The sequence below is a fragment of the Pogonomyrmex barbatus genome, unplaced genomic scaffold (assembly GCF_055798465.1).
Source record: "Pogonomyrmex barbatus isolate J1 unplaced genomic scaffold, ASM5579846v1 scaffold24, whole genome shotgun sequence".
Classification (NCBI taxonomy): Eukaryota; Metazoa; Arthropoda; class Insecta; order Hymenoptera; family Formicidae; genus Pogonomyrmex; species Pogonomyrmex barbatus.
This window is the reverse complement of record NW_028297121.1, coordinates 1,160,780-1,181,168: the sequence shown is the minus strand read 5'-3', so window position 1 is coordinate 1,181,168 and position 20,389 is coordinate 1,160,780. Positions and strand designations below refer to the sequence as shown.

The 20,389-nt window shown below is 37.1% G+C and overlaps 1 pseudogene; it reads left to right on the top strand.

Annotated features, from left to right (window-relative positions):
• The first annotated feature begins 6,734 nt into the window (after nucleotides 1–6,734).
• Nucleotides 6,735–9,126, top strand: LOC148936312 (uncharacterized; annotated as a pseudogene).
• Nucleotides 9,127–20,389: the final 11,263 nt, after the last annotated feature.

Genomic DNA, 20,389 nt, shown 5'->3' with positions numbered 1-20,389 from the left:
AGCGTTTTTCAGAGAACTTGATCGCAATCAAATTGCGTAAACTCGAGGTGAAGTTCGACAAATCAATCTATGTAGATATGTACATCCTCGACATATCAAAGACATGTTTGTATGAATTTCATTACGATTACATGTCACTATTGTATGGCGAGAAATGTAAAGTAATGTACACGGATACCGACAGTTTAATTTATCACATCGAGTGCGATGACGTATACGATATCATGAAACGTGATATTAAAAGATTCGACACGAGTGATTATGCGGTTGATAATGTATGTAATCCACTTGCTAATAAAAAGATACTAGGTTTGATGAAGGACGAAACCAATGATGCAATTATGACTGAATTCGTAGGGCTTAGAGCAAAAATATATGCCTTGCGTGTTGATGAAAAAAGTTAAAGGCATCAAGAGTAACAAAATCGTAGTAACAAAATCGGTGACATTTGATGATTACACACAGTGTTTGCGAGACGAGACTGAAATGACGCGACAGCAGTCTTGTATAAGATCAAAATTGCATAAAGTATATACGAAACAAAAATTGCTCTAAGTACGATGATAAACGTACATTGTATCCGACTCTACCGACACACTGCCATGGGGACATTATAAAATACCAATATAATACATATCTTGTAAATAAAAAACTCATTTGTTTTGTGTAATATATATTTATATATTGTAAATAAAAATTCATTTACTTCTATAATAAATTGTAATGTCATTTATTTCTATAATAAATTATAACATGTATAAAGAAACTTGTATTAAATTTATTTTACAACATGTTACTTTTGTATATCCATGAATTGTACGAATTATCAAATCCCAATCATTTAACATAAACCTCGTTCCCCCTTTTGCCTAATACTTTTTCAACGAGATACACATCGGGGTTTACAACGCGATGCAATTCGTATTCGTAGAATCCTCCAGCGATTGATTTTCCACATAAATCTTGCAATAGATATGTCACGGGATTAGTTTTCTGAACTTTGATGATCTTAAACACCTCCGTGATCCAATTTGGCGTATAACATTTTCCAAATATTGTCTTGAATTTACACGTACCGAATCGCCTACTTTGAATCGTGCGGATGCAGCAATTTTTATGTGATTATACACTGTGGTCAAGAGTTTGTCTGCGATTGCGGAGGTAACATCGATGGGTCGCATTCGATGCTTTCGCGTATTACGCCATACGTGGAGACGTGGTAACAAATCGAGCCATCTATAATTGCCATTATGAGTAAACATCTTCCATCGTCTCGAATTATCTTTTCGATCGCTCTTCGCAACTTCGTTTCCACTCTTGGTCTTGACCCATGCGTGCTTGCTCAGCACATCGATAACAGTGAGGATATAGTAATAATCTTTGTTAAATCGTGTATAAGATCGCATCTCGACTGCCTGCCTAGGTCATCGTACCCGCGTACTATGACACATCTTCGTGAAAAATTTCTTCTCGCCGGAGCGTGCAGTTCCTCCACTAGCCGCTGCTTCTCAGAAGTTTTCTTCTTCTCGAACATGCAATTAACACAAAATTTGGTGTATATTCTTATCTACGTATTCTCGGCGCGATGAATAATCATCATTTGTCGAAGCTCGTTTAATATTCTGCACGTCCTTTTGAAACGCAATCAATTTCTTCTCGATTTCGTTCTGTCGATCCTTCAAAATTTGTACACTATGTTCTACGTACCGTTTGTTTACAACGTCGCCATCATCTACCAATAACGCTACACATCGAATTTTGCGTGACTTTGCATCAAAGTCGGCTGCGACCACGCAAAGAGTGTTATCGCGCACATAATTTCTGACTAATTCATTCCATTGGTAGTACGGTTCTGCTCCGCTTCTTCCGAGTGATGTCTCAAACTTGTTGATTGACATTTCGACACTTGTTAAATGACTCATTTCCTTGACACGCGATTCAATTTATAATGAGACTAGCTTCAACAAATTTTCTCGATAATTGACTGTATCTCGTTGTCGTGAGCGTTGTGACCAGCTTGACGCGAAGCCTTGAATAATCGGAGACGATCTACAAGTTCATTTAGATCATCTCAATGCACGTAATTGATGGCATTATCGTTTAGTGCTATGACACGTGGTATATCTCTTCCGACTTTTTGGGGGTGCGATTACATACTTATATTTGTATCTTTTATTACCCATAACTGAATTAAGCATATTATGATTACGTCTATGCGCGTTTATCAGTAGCAAAATATCTTTGTATTTCTGTTTATCTTCTTCAGTATACAATTCATCGTCAGGTACCTTTTTAAAAATTAACTCGTAAAGACCTTCCGTTCTCAAATATCTTATTCCGTTTATAAATATATTGTCATCTTTGTTTACATCGAAACGCTTATCACAAAGCATCATGCCATCGTTGATGAAATAAACACCATAAACATTATCTATATCCTTGTTTCCGGTTAAGTTCCCATGTACTTTTATCCTAGTGGACCGAAATAATTTTGCAACGTTTCTAGACCTTCCGAGGTTTGTAACTGACGTCAAACAGACATCACCAATGATCTCGTTGATAGTTTCGAAAACATCTTCGACAGGTAAAATATTGTTCGAAGGCTGTTCATATAGTGTTGCATGATGTGTGACATTAATCGGAACAGAGATCATCATTGATACGTCCGATAAAGCGTTTGATCGTGGAGTAAAAGTTATCAGTGAATCATCTATTATAAATTTTGCCACCGTTTTCGTTTTGTCTCCCTTATTATGTTAGGTTCCTCTTATAGTTAAATTCTTCACCGCCAGTATTTTCAACAATTTGAATCAAAGGTTCGACAATCGGTTTGAACTGTCTTTCCAAAGCAATATCCTCCTCCATCTTACCCGTTTTTAAGGCGCAATACGAGGATAGTCTGAAAAGTTTTGAGCCTTAACATGAAGATGACGTTACTCGTCAAAACCTTCTAGTATTACATTCTAGTATTACAATAGTATATGCTTTGAAAGACTTTTGTGAAAATTTCAGCCATTTTGGACGCTCAGTTGTTGTTTGACAGTCGTTTGTGTCAGTCAATGTCAGCGTTTATGTAAAAATGGAAAAAATTGAATATCGTGCCGTGATTAAATTCTTACATTTGAAAGGCAATACGCCTGCGCAAATTAAAATCGAGTTGGACGCTGTTTACGGGGACTCTGCCCCATCATTTGCCACCGTAAAAAGATGGGCAGCTGAATTTAAACGTGATCGTACCAGCTTGGGTAATGATGAGCGTTCGGGACGGCCAAAAACTGCGACGACCGCTGATAACATCGAAAATGTTCACCAAATATTATTGGATGACCGTCGAAGGTTAGAGAGATAGCAGAGGCTATATCGAAAGAATGCGTTTGTCATATATTGACTGAAGAATTGGATATGCGCAAGCTATCCGCGCGTTGGGTGCCGCGCTTGCTCACTTTGGAGCAAAAACGAATTCGAATGAACATTTCCAAGGCCCTGTTGGAGCGGTTCAAGCGAAACGAGTCAGATTTTTTGCGTCGATTCATAACTGTAGATGAAACTTGGATCTACCACTACACTCCAGAGACAAAAAAACAGTCAAAACAGTGGACTGCAAAGAGTGAACCTGCTTCGAAAAAGGTGAAGACGGTTCCATCAGCTGGGAAGGTAATGGCGACTGTTTTTTGGGATAGTCACGGAATTGTGTGTATCGACTATCTTGAAAAAGGTAAAACAATAACGGGAGCGTATTACGCATCATTACTTGATAAGCTGAAGGCAGAAATTGCAAAAAAAACGGCCGCATTTAAAGAAGAAGAAAATGCTGTTCCATCAAGACAACGCATCTGCTCACACTTGGCAGTCGCCATGGCCAAAATTCACGAACTGCACTTCGAATTGGTTGGACCACCGTATTCACCAGATCTGACCCCCAGCGACTTTTTCCTGTTTCCTAAGTTTAAAGTTTTGCTTAAAAGACAGAGATTTTCATCGAACTAGGAAGTCATCGCATACGTAAACGCCTATTTTGCGGAGCAAGACGCTAACTACTATTTAGAAGGGTTAAAGAGGTTAGAGTATCGATGGGAAAAGTGTATCAACTTAAAAGGAGATTATGTTGAAAAATAAAACTATATTTGACCGAAAAAATACTTGTTTCTATGTTAGGCTCAAAACTTTTCAGACTACCCTCGTACTTCTTGCGAATTGAATCGCTCGTTTTCGCAATCTGCTTTACTATTTTCTTGCAATCTCTAATCTCCTCATTATTATCCATGTTCGTAAACGTTGTTTAGTCGATGTATCAACAACAACTAACAACATTATAGTATAGCAAAATCGTTAAATTCTTTTCTATATCGTCCATTAGCAAGCGTGCTGTCTTTGTCTATCACTACGAAACCATATTTTTGTTGTCAACAACTGCGACATAATTCACAGAAATCCTCGTAGGACATGTCAGTGTTTACGTGATCGTTGTATACATGTTTTAGATAGGTATCATCTTGTTTAAATAGAATCAACAGATTTGCATTGTCGCGTATAAGATGCTTGGGTATCTTTGCATACGTCTAACAGAGATAGAAGCAATCGACGTCAGCGTGACGGCCCATTGCAAAATACTCTCTTACTGTATCTTGCTTGTCGCACGCCACGTCATCAAAGATAAAGATGGAATTCGGAAGCGCTTCGTTCAGTGGAATGACGTCGCTATTATTGGAGAATATAAAATAACTAATTTCTTCTATCGATGTTAGTAAATTTTCCAAGTATCGATATTTCGGTTGCTGCAGCGATTTAGAATATATGTACACGTTTTCAAAGCGCACACTGTGCGAACTCTCCAGCAAACTTATCAACACGTTTGTTTTGTCACAATTTGACGGACCATATATGATACCACATATAGAAGTGGGTAGCATGTTTCTATATTTGCGTGTTTTTCTTTCAAGTTGTACTTTGTCATCTAAATTAATCACTCTGATCGTCTGCGATTGTCGCACGAATTGCATTTTGTCTCCCACAACTACAATAACTGAAAACGATATAGAAAAAGTGGATCTATTTATAAAGAAGTACGAAGCGAAACCGCTCAATAATCAAAACGTTTCTTATCGTGTCAGATAGCTGCGATATTTACAATATAACATCCAAACAGTTACAATATATACCGAAAGTTATTTTGCTACAAGAATTTCAAAACTGCATAGATCTCTTGTGGGATAAGCTGTCCGAGCATATAAAGACGGTTTTGGAGGTTCGAACCTATCGTTGCTGCGTCGAACATTATAACCAATCGTAGCTACGCACACACATCGACGGTCCGACACCGTTGATAAAGAATTGTGACGAATGTCAGCGAGAGGCAGAGGTCTATTAAATCGAGCGATAAATTCCGATAAAAAAGCGCTTCCTTTCGAATTGCATATCCCCGGATATCAATTTTGCGATCCTGGAACGCATTTAGAAAAGCGGTTGGGGAATAGAAACGATCGAAGAATTAATCTATTGGATGCTGCGTGCCGCGAACACGATATAGCTTACTCACAAAGCAACAATCCCACTAAATGACACGTAGCCGACAATATACTCGCCGCGAAAGCGCATCACCGCGAGAGATTCGATTCTGGGTGAAAGAGCTGTCGCCGCAACCGTCTGGGTGGCCATGAAGGCTAAGACAAAAATCGACATGGGTTTGAAAACGAAGAAGAAGCCGATGAAGAAAGCAATGAATAAAAGAATACTTTCGGTAGCGAAACGCGGTGGTATCCTACCTATCCTGCCATTGTTGGGAGTTCTCGGTTCATTGGTTGGTGGAGCAGCGGGAGTCGCCAAGGCAGTGAACGATAACAAAGCTGCGCGTCAACTAGAAGAATTGAAACGTCATAATCGTGCTATGGAAGATCATGGACTTTATCTCGCTTCGTACAAGCGTAGACGAGGTGCCTCTTCAAGAAAAAAAAACGTTCAAAGAGACGTTAAAAATTCCTAAAGATATAACTACCAACGTACAACTACAACAATTGGCAACGCGTATGCGCATTCCGTATTTTAGAGGTATTTTTATATGTACTACCTTACGTACAGGAATACATCGAAACGAGAGCAGTATCTTGAATTTGGATAATGCTGAGAGAGCAGGTACTCATTGGATAGCGTATGCAAAAAGGGAGATCGAGCTATTTATTTTGATAGTTTTGGCAATCTTCGAAGGAAATCTTCGAAGGAATTGATACGATATCTAGAAAAGATATACATCGAGTATAATCGCACATATCAATGGTATGATCAAAGCAATTGTGGACAACTATGCCTGCAATTTCTGAAGAGAGTTGACAATCAATTTAAGAACCGACATTGCGTTGTATAAAGTCAGTATTCGATCAAACATGTCACTAACGTTTACGTTGACTGGTAAGAGTAGTCTGCTCTCGGTAAGCTACTTTCCAGCCATAGATTTAAGCGATGGTGATTACGAACTCGATCTGGCAGATTTTGAAACGTACCACGTGATACCGAATGTAACATTGTCTAATAACAAATTTTACTTTGACAAAGACGACAAAAAAATTGTCATTCCCGAAGGATCATATGAACTGCATGACATATATATAATATATATAAGCAGATATTTAAAACGTGCAATATTATAACAATATATATAAGCAGATATTTAAAACGTGCAATATTATAACAATATCCTCGTCTCAACGATGTTGTGAAAAAGAAGATGCTCGAAAGAGAAAATGGGAAACGAGTATCCACTGATTATTCGAGCTAATAACAATTCGATAAAGAGCGAGATCAAATACGCTTATCGAATAAATTTCGTCAAACCTGACAACATTGGACTGATGCTTGGATTTTTGTCGAATCGCATGCTGGAGCCGCAACAATGGCACGAATCAGACATACCGATAAATATCATCAACGTAAATATTATTCGCATAAAATGCAATATGACCGCTAATACGTACAGCAACAAGTGCGTATATACGATACATGAGTTTTCACCGAGCATGCCGCCAAGATATAAAATATCGGAAACGCCGACGCAAATCGTTTACCTTCCGATCATTGCACGAAGCATTACAGCATTTTTAATGATACGCATTGTGGATCAAGATGGCTCGATTTTCGCGGAGAGGAAATCATCGTTAGATTGCATGTACGTAGACGACAGCGATAACAAGAGTGTTGAATGAAATGCTAATGTTGAACGAATAAGTGAAACAAATAAAGGACATAATTTTTGAGGCGACGATCAAGAATACTAAATCACAGAGTGGAAAGAAACTCAACATCCAACGTTAAATTTTTAAGATCATTAGGATTCATCATTCGAATGATTGATATCTTAAATATTGAAAGTGAGCCGATCTTTGACGATTGCGTCATCAAGATTGAGACTCACATGTATAATCCGTACACAAACATGACGTTTGGACATAACGAAGAAATAAGAATATCTATACAATAGCAAGATTTATACACCTTCGTCGAAAGCTTTTTCTATGTCGAAAGAAAATTGACGACAAAGAAGAAAAATAATGAATCAGTGACAACTCTTGGAAACAATTGCGTTTATGTTTGATGAAATTCGATACAAACTCAATGGTGTGGAGATTGATCACAACAGAAACCGAAATAACCAGTACAATCAAGAATTATGTATCGCTGACGTATGACAAGGCGCTAATTTTGCAAAACGCAGGATGGAACATTTCATCGATCATATCAGAAGGATATTTTAATTTTTGCGTACCGCTCAATTTGTTGTTTGACTTTTGCGAAGATTACAAACGTATGATTGTTAACGCTCGTCACGAATTGATACTGATACGAGCGCGCAGCGACAACAACTGTATGATGGGAGTTTCGACGATGGAATCGGAAATAAAATTATTCAAAGTACAGTGATGAATGCCTCATGTAATGTTGAATGAAATCAAATAAACTATCTTTGTTGCGAGTTTTGGAAAGTGGGCGATGTCTGAGCATGAGTTTTCGCTCGTGGGATTTATACGAATATCCTTTATTATAAAGTACAATCAAATTCGTGGACTGTAAAAACGTCGAGCTAGAGAAACCGCGGAAGTTATCTTTACTCTGCAAACAGGTCGAAAGAATAACGTATCTAAAGATGTTACGATATTCGATGACTATAAATTGTCCAATGTGAAACTTTATTTAAATTCCGAATTTTATCCGTACGACGACTTAAATCTAGATTTTAACAAAAGTAGATATCATCCTCTTTATCATGCACGTTTTTGTAAATCATATTACGGATACGATTGTTACGAAACGCTTTTCACCGTAGGAATATTTTTGACAAAAGGACCTATTGTGATCATTGACTGCTCGCGATAAAACGAGTCCATCAAAAGCGCTATTGTAGATGTACGAATAGAATTTGATTGTAAAGAAAATGTACCGCTGAATACTACCGCTTATTGTCTCATCTTGCACGATCGCGTTATCGAGTATTGCCTATTATCCAATGTAGTGCGCAAGATTATGTAAACTGCAACGTTTACAAATATCCCCTCTTTTTTAATATAAGAAAGGAATAAAAATTCGACATATTTATCGATGGAGCGTAGTCTCAAAGGAATTGTTTTTTCGTCGTGATCGTTCCAACGTTTGCGGATCTGCAAGGATTCGTCATCGAAAGGAGACTTGTCGTGAAGGAAGTGACTGTGTTGAGAAAGAGGATAATTCTCTCTCATTATATTTTTGCAAATCCTATAGCATCTCCTTACAAAATCCGACAAATCTTGCATTTCCTGATTGATTGCAAATCATCATGGATTGCGATGGGAAGACGGAATGATTCCGTATAGAATGGCGAAACGTTTGATTACAACAGCTGTGATTGACATAGAAGAAGCTCTCGTATATGTTAAAGGATGTCAGAAGAAAGAATGGTTGACAAATATGCTCGATAGTGATGCGAGGGATGATGTCATCATCGAAACCTTGGATATTGATTATAAAGATTTAGAATCGTTGAATAATCTAAATGTTAGCAATACTTTTCGATGTGTAAAATATTCGAAATATTGCGCGTTACAAAATGTATTTAAAATATTTAACTGGTGATTACAACGCCAGAAAGAAAAATTTTTTAAATAAAAAATATTTAAACATTAATATTAGGTGTACAAAAAAGTTCAGAGCTTTTTTTTGTAAAATTCAATCTTTATTCAAAAACAAACAAAAAAATATTAATCAGCGAAATATTCACCGTTTACATCAACGACCTTTTGCCATCTTTCGGGTAGCTTGCGAATTCCTTGACGATAGAAGCTCACCGGCTTCGAAGCGATAAAGTCATCAATGCATTTTCGTATCTCCTCAAATCTCACGAAATGTGTATCAACCAAATGATGCTGCAGCGACCGGAATAGGTAGCAATCGGAAGGCGCCATGTCTAGGCTATACGCCGCGTGCGGGAGAAGTTCCCAGCCTAACGCAAAGATATGGTCCTGAGTCGTTTTCGCATGTAGTCGAACATTGTCATAAAGCAAGATCATTTTACGATGTTCTTGGCCAGTAAATGGCCTCTTTTCTTCTAATGCATTGCTCAAATTGGTCAATTGTTGTTGATAGCGGTCTGCCGTGATTGTTTCACCTGGTTGTAACAACTTGTAATACAACACACCTTTCCAATCCCACCAGATACAGAGTAAAACCTTCTTGGCGTGGATATTGGGCTTTGGCGTCGATGTCGAAGGTTGACCAGGATCAATCCATGATTTTCTACGTTTAGGGTTATCATAAAGAATCCACTTTTCATCGCCTGTAATGATTTTGTGCAGAAAATCTTTTTTCCGGAACTTTGAAAGCAAAATGAGTGCAGTGTCACGCCGACGATTTTTGTTGTCTTCGGACAATTCATGCGGAACCCATCTGCCTTCCTTTTGAACCTTTCCCATCGTATATAAACGTATGGAAATGGTTTGCTGCGTAACGCCAAACTGTTCTGTAAGCTCCTTTTCAGTTTGCGCAGAGTTTATATCCAGCAGTGCTTGCAATTCGTCCGTTTCAATCTTTTGAGGGCGTCCAGCATGCGATTCATCTTCAAGACTGAAATCTCCTTGGTGAAATTTTTGATACCATCCTTTACATGTAGTATGACTTACAGCGTTCTCTCCATATACAGTACAAATCATTGCAGTGGTTTCAACAGCATTTTTCTTCAGATGAAACACGAAGTGGATGGAAAATCGAATATGCTCTTTTGTTATTGCCATCGTGAACACTACTGATTTTTGAGGTTATGTGCATCAAACGCCAAACCGTATGGCATTTTAGAAGGCCAAATGTCAACGCTTTAAAACCGCAAAAGGGTGGGAAGATATATAAAATTTAAATTGTTATTTCGGTTGTATGAAATCTAAAGCTCAGAATTTTTTTGTACACTAATATGTTGTATTCCTTTATCCTATCCATGTATATATTGTAGTTTAGATGCTAAATATAAGATGCTAAATATAAGTATAAATGCAAAAACTGCTAGCTTGTCACAAATGTGATAGTACATACACATATATAACATATGAAATTGAGATATATAAACGAAAAAGACCGAGACTTTGTCAGTAATTGAGATATATAAACGGAAGAGAGAACGAGACTTCTGAATCTACTGTTAGAATCCTCCCTTCTTATTCGGGGGCTCGAGCCATGTTTGATGCAATCTCTCCTGTCGTGCTCCAGGAGGATTATTTGTATATTTGCCAATGGCGTTGGAGAGTGTCGCCGTTGCAGTCCGACCTGCATCCATCGAGAGAATAGGACCATCATCTCTCTGGAGGTCGTGGGGATTCAAAAGAATACATGTATATATATATATATATATATATATTGTAATATACGTATATATATATATATATATATATATATCTAAAGTAAAACATAAAGTTATATGTTGACTGTTTTTATTGAAAATACTGGGATTATCGACACATTACAGCCGGTATGAATCTTCGATTTTCGGGGAAAGGAACGCACTCCTAGATATGACAATTGGTCATAATACGCATGCGCGAGAAAGCGTCCCTAATAGCAATACTGGTGCGAGTGAGAGACCGCGGTATCTCTACACATCGCGTTTTTCCTACGTCCGTGTCTTCGCAGAGCGTGAAGGAGACGTGGAGCGGAGGAATAAAATAGTAGAGACAATTCGATATTGCATCCTTAACGCAAGACGCACGATCGAGAGAGAAAGAAAATCGGACGTGATACCATGGTGAAAGGAATACATGGTGTATGCATTTTGGCCAAACCACGCCCACTTTCGCTCTGAGCCGTCTATAATAGGAAAATACTACCAACTGTGAAAAGTAAAAGTAGTTATCAAATAGCGTTATCAAATTGGTATGCTGGATCTATTGTCCTTGTTTTACGCATTTTCTTCGAGCGATTTCTTTTTCTACTGTTTCTGTGTGTACACACTACTCCGTTTTGTACGTGGACAAATGTTACTTTCGTTCGCGAGACATTCGGAAAATTTGTGTAAGGCTGATGGCAAAGAATGAGACATAAGCGCTTATGTCTCATTCAAACGTATACATAAGAGGTTACACGTATACGTGAAAAATTATTGGATATATATATATATATATATATATATATGTTTTTCTCTGCTTTAACTTACGTCTACGTTTAAAATAATCTACGTTTACGATAAACGTAAACGCTTACGTCTCGTTCTCTGCCATCAGCCTAATACTATAAAATGATGCATTGTATTGTGTAGTGAGTGATTGTAACAGCAGTTCTGATAAATGTAGTGGTAAAAACTCGCATATATAAAAGTTCGAGAGATAAACAGACAGTTGATAAATGATGCAAAGAAAAAAATGAAAAAAATCATTTCCAGCACAATTAAACAAAAATTATAGAAACGCTATATATATTTTATAATAAATCTTATTTGTTTTTTTATATTCTTGTACTTTGTATTTTATACTTTTATCTCTGGATGGTATGCGGTAGTTTGAATTTTCGTTATTTTCAAGAGGGTCATTAACCTTAAACATTCTTAAACATCTTACTGATGAAGTTCGTCCTTGATTCGTTAATTTTCTCTGGTATTCCGAATTCGCATATTATCTTTGTGGTAAATTCTTTGGCGATTGTTTTTGCTTCCTAGTCCGGTAACAGTATTGCTTTGCTGAATTTTGTTAGAACATTCTGAAATGTTAACAGGTACTTATTTCCTTGCATGGTGACCGTGAGTGATCCCATGATGTCCAGGGCGCATTTTTCGACTGATTTCTCTGCCGTTTCTGTTAGTACTAGAGGCATCTTAGTTTTTCTACTTAACTTATTCTTCTGGCAATACTCGCATTTTGCGATGTAATCTTCCACGTCTCTTATTAATCCGTGTCAGTTGTATATTAATTTTATTCTGTTTATTGTGCGTATAGCACTTTGATGTCCCCCGAGGGGAGCATTATGATATTCGTATATTATCTGCTTTTTCTCCTTCTTGCTATATTCGCGCTCTTCCTTGTCACGCTCGATGCTTTATCTATATGTTGCGCGCGATCAGATTTCTGTTAAGCGCGTCAGCGTTTGTATTGCTTTTGCCGGCCTTATGCATTACTTCGTAGTCATATTCCTCCAATTTGAGTTTCCATCTAATTAATCACGAGTCTGGATTTGTTATGCCAAATAATCAGATCAATGGCTTGTGATCCGTAACTATTTGGAATTTTGTTTCGTATAGATATGATCGAAAATGTTTGGCTGCCCATACTATTGGTTAGCAATTCTTTTTCCGTCGTATTGTAATTCTGTTCCGCTTTGTTTAGAATTCTGCTCGCGTAAGCAATTGGTCGGTCTTGGCCCACTGACCCTTGCGATAATACCGCTCCGATAGCATAACCGGATGCGTCTGTTGTTAATATAAATTGTTTCGTAAAGTAGTCAGGGTAATTAAGAACTGGCGCGGTCGTCAGCCTCTCTTTTAATATTTCAAATGCGTTTTGTTGTTCTGTCGCCCAATTAAATTTTTTATCTTTTCTGGTTAATTTCGTTAGTGGTTTTGCGATCTTCGAAAAATTTTCGAAGAAAAATCTCCTATAATACCCAGCTAATCCTATGACTGTACATCCCTCACTTTCTTGGGTACTGGAAAGTTTGTTACAACCGTTATTTTTTATGGATCCGGGATTATACCGTTTTCCGAAATAATGTGACCTAAATATGTCACCTCTTTTCTTAAAAATTCACATTTGTTCGGCTGTAGTTTGAGATTATAGTTTCTCAATTTTTGGAACACTTCGATTAGTCGCTTATTATGCTCCTTTAAGTTTGGTCCGTAAACGATGATGTCGTCTAAATATACAAGGCATCTTATGCTCTGTACTCCCACTAACATTGAATACATTAATCACTGAAACGTGGCGGGCGCATTTTTTAACCTGAAAGGCATTCGATTAAATTCGTAATGCCCATACGGCGTGGAGAAAGCCGTTTTGTTTTTATCTTTGTCGTGCATTTGATGGTAGCCCGACGCGAGGTCTAGCGTCGAGAAGTATTTCGCATTTCCGAGCTGGTCGAAAATGTCCGTGATATTACGGAAATGACGGTAACGAATCTTCTATTGTTAAATTATTTAGTTTCTGAAAATCTACGACAATGCGTAGTTTAGGTATTCCGGACGCGTCGGTCTTCTTCGGAACGACCAATATTGGTGCGTTCCACTGACTTGTGCTTAGTCGGATAATTTTTTCCTCGAGCATTTTCGTTATCTGCTTATTCACCTCTGCCTTATGCTTCTCGGACAGGCGGTACGGTCGGACATTGACCGGTACGCTATCCATGCGCGTGGTGATCTCATGTTGCACCGCGGTTGTGTGCGAGAGTGAGTCACCTTCCAAATGAAATATATCACCGTAATCATTACATATTTGCTCCAACGTTTCTTTCTCTTCAATGTTAAGGTGATTTGTGCGTAATTGTTCTCGCACTCGTTTTCTTCTTTCGCCTATAGTCTCGGTGTCCTTTTTCAAGTATTGAGCATTTCAGCGCTCTGTGTCTTTATCTCTTCTAAGTTTATCATTGGTGTGCTTATTTCAACGGATTCTTCTGTCTGTGTATTTATTATACTTACCAGACAGGTGAATTTCTTGGGGTCCACCAGACAACATCCGATAAATACTCCTGGCCTCGGTTGCTCTTGTCTTATTATACTCACTTGATTTCTATTGATAAACGCTTCGATTATTGTTTCACTACGTGGTTTCAGCAGTACCTTTTGGTATGGTTGCAATTTTAGATTTGCCTACTTAGACTGCCTAAAAAGATACTTAGTATCTTTTTTCCGTGATCGCATCTTGTCTTTTGTTTGGCTAGGAAATCAATTCCGAGTATTCCTTTGTAATCCATAGAAATCATCTCTCATCACGTATACTAAGTGATGAATTTCTTCCTTTCCTAATTTTATTGTCAGTTTTACCTTTTCTAGCGTGTAGATCTTATGTCCCATCACGCCGATAAACGCAATGCGTTTCTCACGCATCGGAGTTTCGCTTTTCAAATTTCCGATTTTCATTAAGGATAGCATCGGTGTCTAGCAGAAAAGTTGCCTTACCCTTTTTTACTTCTTTTATTGGTAGTGTTACTTTTATTAGTATTGCTAGTGTTATTCTAATCCGTTGCGCGCTTTTCCTTACTTGTGCAACTTGATACTTTCGGTCGTGCGCGTAATCCTGGCCTTCGGTCTTTCGCTTTCATCACCGCTACTGCTGCTTGACGTTGAGTCAGCTCTCTCTTCGCGGTTTATCTCGCTTCGTCTTTATCATAGTTTATTCGCGTTTTATTCGCATTATTATTTGCATTATTATTTATTGCATTATTATTATTTTTGAATTGGCGGGTGTCTTTTTCGGTTTTATCATGAAGTATCCAGCATTTTGCATGATTATGTGCTACTTTCTTGCAATGCGTGCAGTATTTACTCATTGTATTTATACGCAGCTGTCTGTCTGGTTGTGGTAGAGAGAATCGATTCATATATTTGCTTGTTCGGCAATCTCGGCCATAGTGCCCCGTTTTTTCACATTTGTGACATTGCGGCAGTCTATTCTCGCGGATGGATGGATGAAATATATTGCTTTCGAACGTGCGAAATTCCCCGTTGATCCCTTGAATTTTTCCTCCGCGTTCGCGCCGACTATGGCGTCTTGCAATATTGTATAGTGTTGCGCACGCACTAACAACTTTATATCATCTTGCAATCCTAGCTGAAAATTATATAAGGCTTGTTGTTGTATAGTTTCTAAGATCGCTCTCTTCGATTCTATTTTGTCTTGTCGCCCTTCAATCATGGATTCATATAAAATTCCATGGCTAATTTATTTGTGCGTAATCCGAACGCTCTTGCCGATTCTCCCGACTTTTGTTTCAATGTAGTAAATTCTAGCTGCAAATGTGTGGTGCTCTTTTTGCTGAGATAGCACACTTCCAGCTCTCGCTTTAATTGTGCAAAGTCACGTATATCTTGCGTTTGCAAATCGATCATAATTCTTCCTTTCAATTTTATGCATAATATTGCTTTTAATAGCGTGCTTTCCTCTCTCGGATTTATGTTTTTCATGGCATATATTACCGCGCTTAAAAATTCTGGCAGTTTGTGCTCCGTCGAATTCCGGAAATCGCGAGCTTCTTTTAATTGCATGTATATGTTCACGGGATCTCTTTCTAGACGTCGTTTATCGTACGTCCGTATATAGTTTTTCTTGGTTTATTAATTCCCGCGTCTGTATCCCGATTGTAATTTGTCATCTCTAGCTAGCTCATACGATTCTGTAACGCTCGCATTCCTTCCAGTATTTCTGTTAGCATCATGTCTCGCGAATCGCATGAAGTTTCTGGATCGGTTTTCCAGTGTGACTGATTTAAAGTGACTCTCATTTGTTTTGCTTCGTTCACTAATTCTATATCGGTTACACATCACTCTTCTGCGATCGGTCGTAACGGCGTGTCTGACGGCTGATTTGTCATTTCTATTTGGCTTGCGTCTCGCGAAACGGTATGGAATTCGGTCGGATCGAATACGCTGCTGTCATAGAATGTCAGCGAAAATTCTCCGCGGTTGCTTGCGTTCGTATCGTCACTTATGTCGGATCTTGCGTCTGTCGGGCGTAGTAAGTCGTCGTCGCGTCTCTCGTTATTCGGCAATAAACTGTTATCAATATCGTTGAGCGAGAACACGTTTTCAATTACAATATTCGGATGTAACTCCGTCTGGCTTTCTATCGTCGGAATAATAGTCATTTAAATTACGACGTACGTTATTGCATGGATCTCTCGTATTTTCCGCCTGTGCGGGGATCGGAGGGCTCGGATTAATAATAAACGCACGGCGGCCTAAATCGCTATGTAACCACGACGCATTTCTCTCGACGGTTATTCGATTGATGTCTTCGTTCGACATCTATTTTACCGCTTTGCTTAATAACTATTGCGCTCGCTTTTAATGTTCTATGACTTACATTACGGTTGCAATTTGTATGTTGTAACGTTCGCTCGCCTGTTGCGGTAAGTCGGCGCCTTCTTCGGTGTCGCTGATATGTTCGCTGGCTGCTCTACCGAGTGTCCTTGCTGGATGGCGCAACTGGCTCTCAATTTGTGTCCTCTTTTCCTTTCAGATTCCAGGATGTCTCGAGAGGGTGGTGATGGCTGCTTCCTCTTCCAGTTCCGGCAATCAGGATTCCACCGCTGCTAATCTGTTGTGCCGCTCCGGGCGCAACACGGGAGTGCGTGTCGGAAGAGGGAAGGGGGAATCACCACTCACTAGTTTTCAATAAGGCACTTTATTTTAACCGACTTGGATGTTCGCTGATTTCGAGTCACTCACTACTATCGTTTCACACTTCCTCACGATCCTACGCATCGGTACTCGTGCGTCCGTGCCTCTGATTCTAAGCCCACGCTTGATACTCTCGTCATTCTTTTATCGGTCCGCTATTACGCGGTCTCGGCATGTCGAAACGTTGTTTGGTGCGTCAGCGTTTCGACACGTGTTGTCGGAGTCAGCGTCCTTGCCGGATTGCACATCGGTTGCAATCGGCGCGTTCGCGCATTATTCTTTATTATTTTTAATTCGTATTTTAATTACATATTTTAATTCTCGGGTTAATCCTTGGGATTCTGACTAGTCGGCGATGTCGCGAGGTCGGATTACATTATTCAGGTTGCCTCGCAACAATATAATATAATTATTATAGATAAAATAGAAATGAGAAGATAAAATAATAATAATTTATGTAGCTTTAAGACTTTCTATTAATATGTGAACTTTCGAAAATATGTATATACACATATATATATATATATATACACATATACATATACATATACACATATACATATACATATACACATACATATATGTGTTATGTCCGGCGGACTTCACGATTCTTCTCTCTTTTCGGAGCGAACGGGCGAGCTCCGATACAGCATAAAAAATATCATTCTGTAAACTAAGATAATTTTTACTTTAACTCCGTGGCCAGTTTGCCGAACACGTGAACCTCAGACCGTTGAGGGCTCGCTTTTTGAACTAACAAATAAACTATAAAACTCGATTGAATTGCAACTAAGCTAAGATAAAACTTGAGCTATATGCCGAACGCAAAGAAACGCAAAGAAACCCTTAGTGCACTGGCGACGACGGAAAATCGCCGAGTAAGTATTTGTTTTTCCTCATGGGAGACTGCGAATAGCCGCCTTCGTGACGTCGGTTATTTAATCCGTTGACCATCCATCCGGCCACAAATATTTAGATAATGCCATATGTTGATAAGGGCTCAGGCCCACTATTTAACTATCATCCCTAAAAATTCTCCCCGTACCAATCACACTCTTTTTCCAAAATTCTGAACTATGATAGGCTAACTCCCCCCACATCCCTAATGATTCACTAATTCCTATTCGTTAAAGACTCGCGAGATATTCTTAATTGCCGAACCGAAGCTCCATTCCGCGACAGCTTTTTACCAGGATCCTCCCCGGAGGAAACGCACTTCTAAAACGCACTTCGAAAACTTTGCACTTGTTCTTTGACCGAGTTTTCATGCACTCTGATCCGTTAGTTTTTTTTTTACGAGCAATCTTAAATCTTTTTTTGGGGGCATTCATGTACCTGTCAGTTCGCATTCGCTTTTAACTCTCGGTTTAGTTTGTCGATTCTCTTCGAAGTAACCGCAGATTTAGTTAATAAATTTTAATATCGGGACGGGATATATAATATATTTTAAATACTCACCATTTAAATACTGATTGTTCTCCTTCCTTCCCTCCCTCTTACTTACCTCTCTGAGCCTCGCCTATCGTCCTTAAGGTTTAACACTTTTACACTTACATAATTGTTTTGTTTAAAATATTCATTTTTTTGTTCAATTCTTTATACTGTAAAAACCGGGCATGGCTCTAAATATTTTAACGTAGAGTCTTACCCCGAACTGCCATGCCCGACGACCTCCGCATTTTTGTAACATTCGCGTGCTACACTTACATGTAATTTTACTCCACTCTCACGCGCCCATTCGTAATGATATTAATCGTTATCATTATCTATCGAGTAATCACTATGCGTATCATTTCTCCTATATGTTAAGTATTTATGTTTTAATTCTGTACTTTCTTCGTTTCATTTTAATTAATTAAATGATTACTTTAACGATAAATCAATTTATTCATTAATAATTTAACCCTCTCGTCATGCTCGTTCCCGCCCGCTCTCGGGAATCGCATATGGTTCTATCCCAGGCAAAAGAGATTAAATTCTCTTGCCTAAATTAACGGACCGACGGACGTACGTTACGCAGTCGGAGTCATAGTGTCTTTTTCAAGACGTTGACTCGTATCTGACCTGTATAACTGACCTGTATGGTGCGTTCGACTCGCAGGTACGCTCCAGAGCGGCCACCTGCGAGAGGATATTCGGTCCGTCTTTCCTTGCCCCTTCGACTTTTAACTAATAATTTCGGACGTAACATATGTATATATATGTATATGTGTATAAAATATAAAATATACTACTCAATTATATTATTCATTAATTCAATGAATAACTTCAATGAATGTTTTTTAATTAACCTATAGAAAAAATTTATTATTTTAATAAAGTTTTTTAATAAATCTATGAAAAAATTTATTAACACAATGTAGTTGTCTATCATATCATTTTATAATATTAATAAACGTGATTATAAAGTATATATACATAATGAAAACATGTATTAAATTAATGATTACATACATTAATAATATAAAATTCAATAAATAATTCAATTACATTATTTATTATATTAAGTCAATAAAATATTTTATTATTATAATAAACTCATAAATTTTTTCAATATACATATTCATTGTTACAATGAATTCTAGTAATAGTTTAATAACTTCAATTATAATAACTTTTATAAAACCTAAATCATTATGATAATAAAATAATTCATTGGCCCAATTTTAATGAATTTTTCGTTAATACAGTGAATATTTTTATTGCATTTATATACAGTTTTAATTCTGTGTACCTAATAAATAATGCTCTCATCAAACACTATTAAATTTGTACTTATATTAACATTTTATCATCACCACAATAATTATAATAACTTCTTTCTTAACTAATTAAAATACATTTTCCAAATATTATAAAAAATTACACAATCAATAAATTATTATATATTTCACAAATAATTCAAATTTTGTAAATATTTTTTCAATTAAATAATCAATACGACAATTTTAATTCAATTTATAGTTCAATTTATAGCTTTAATTCAATTTATCCCATAAATTATAAATCTAGTAACAAATTTATTTATCTTTAAATAAAATAATTCTAAAAAAAAATAATAATAAAAACTATATAAGCTAATCACTTACATCTATTTATCTCTACTTTTCAGCTAAATAAAAATTAAATTTATTCAGAAAAAACTAGATATCTTTAAAATTGACTAAAATCTCTTCTCTGAAAAGTTATTCATAATAATTATTTCACATTAACTATTATACTTTTTTTAGTTCTTCTAAATTCGAGAATATTTCTATAAATAAAAAAAATATAAATTATTAATCCCTGATACAAAAATAAAATAAATAAAATTATCTTCTTTACATTAAACTTTAATTCACTTACGTTATTTAACTTTATAATCATCAAAAAATTAATTCTTTATTACTTACTACAACAAGTATTAGACTCATTATATAATTTTATTTACCAAATAAACAATATTATCACATAAAAAAAATTAATTTTTAAATTTAAAACTAAACTTATATATCAATTTCCAAGTTTAATTTCACTAAACAAAACTTCCAAAGAAATTTAAGTCCAAAAAATTTTCCACTATGTTACGAT